This window comes from Octopus bimaculoides, chromosome 28 (assembly GCF_001194135.2).
Source record: "Octopus bimaculoides isolate UCB-OBI-ISO-001 chromosome 28, ASM119413v2, whole genome shotgun sequence".
NCBI classification, from domain to species: domain Eukaryota; kingdom Metazoa; phylum Mollusca; class Cephalopoda; order Octopoda; family Octopodidae; genus Octopus; species Octopus bimaculoides.
The window spans coordinates 1,015,464-1,017,103 of NC_069008.1; the positions used below are offsets into that span (position 1 = coordinate 1,015,464).

Below are 1,640 nucleotides of genomic sequence, written 5' to 3' on the forward strand. Positions count from 1 at the left end.
TATCTTTCCAGCTATCTATCTATCTGTCTGCCTATTTGTCTGGTTCTCACTCTGTGTCTTGTGCCTATTTGTCTGTCTGTCTCTTTGTCTCACTCTCTCCCTATCTACCTCTCTGTCTGTCTGTCTGTCTGTCAGTTTGCCTGTCTCTGTCTATTTGTCTGTCTGTCTGTCTCTATTTCTTTCTCTCTTGATCTATCTGTTTGTCTGTCCGTCCGTCTCTCTCTCTCTCTATCTATCTATCTATCTATCTATCTAGCTGTCTGTCTGTCAGTTTGTTTGCCTGTCAACCAATCAGTCATTCAATCAATCAATCAATCAAATCAAATGAAATCCGCTAATGTTTTTATTCACTTATTACGGGCTCAGGAAAAGGAGGTGCAGTGGGTACAAGCGCAACTCCTAAAATTTCGGTGGGACAATGAAAACACTTTGAACATCCTTCTGGAAAATTCACCAAAACAAACGAGCAATGAGCATAGAAACATTTTTGGATTGATTCCAAACATTACTTTTCCATTTATTGAATCTATCCGATATGATTGATGTACAAATATTATAATAATTATTCACCCATGCCAGCATGGAAGGCGGATGTTAAATGATGATGATGATGATGATGATACTTGTGTTTAACCCTTTAGCCAATATTCGATTTGTTTTATTCTTGAACCAGATAGTTCTGACTTCTCAACCCTACCCTACAATCTCATTCTAAAAATATACATTCACATCATTGAAATTTTGAAGCTGCAAGATAATACAGGGTTAATCCAAAACAATGTGAATAAATAAGGATTATATTTGACAGAATAATGTGAAGGTAGTGAGATGGCAGGATTGTTACTGCACCAGGTAAAATGCTTTGTGGTATTTTGTCTGTCTTAACATTTTGAGTGTGGAGATGCAATGGCCCAGTGGTTAGGGCAGCGTTGTGAGTGTTTATTGAGCGAAAAAACACCTAAAAGCTCCACGAAGCCCCGGCAGGGAATGGTGGCGAACCCTGCTGTACTCTTTCACCACAACTTTCTCTCACTCTTACTTCCTGTTTCTGTTGTGCCTGTAATTCAAAGGGGTCAGCCTTGTCACAGTGTGTTATGCTGAATATCCCCGAGAACCACATTAAGGGTACGCGTGTATGTGGAGTGCTCAGCCACTTGCACGTTAATTTCATGAGCAGGCTGTTCCATTGATCCGATCAACTGGAACCGTCGACGTCGTAAGCGACGGAGTGCCAACAAAAAAAACAACAACAACAACATTTTGAGTTCAAATTCTGTCGAGGTTGACTGAGTCTATCATCCTTTTGGGGTTGATAAAATAAGTACAAGTTCTTAGCACTGGAGTCGATGTAATTGACTTATCCCCTTCCTTGAAATTGCTGGCCTTGTGCCAAAATTTGAAACTATTATTACTCTGTGTGTGGAGGCGCAATGGCCCAGTGGTTAGGGCAGCGGACTCGCGGTTGGAGGATCGCGGTTTCGATTCCCAGACAGGGATTTGTGTGTGTTTATTGAGTGAAAACACCTAAAAGCTCCATGAGGCTCCAGCAGGGGATGGTGGCGACCCCTGCTGCACTCTTCCGCCCCCAACTTTCTCTCACTCTTTCTTTCTGTTTCTTGAGTAATGCTGTGATGGCTGGC

General features: G+C 41.9%; 1 protein-coding gene across 1 annotated transcript in view; it reads left to right on the forward strand.

Annotated features, from left to right (window-relative positions):
* The window catches only part of LOC106878452 (uncharacterized), a 52,170-nt gene that overhangs the window by 25,790 nt on the left and 24,740 nt on the right, over positions 1–1,640 (forward strand). The gene's annotated exons all lie outside the window — the stretch shown is intronic.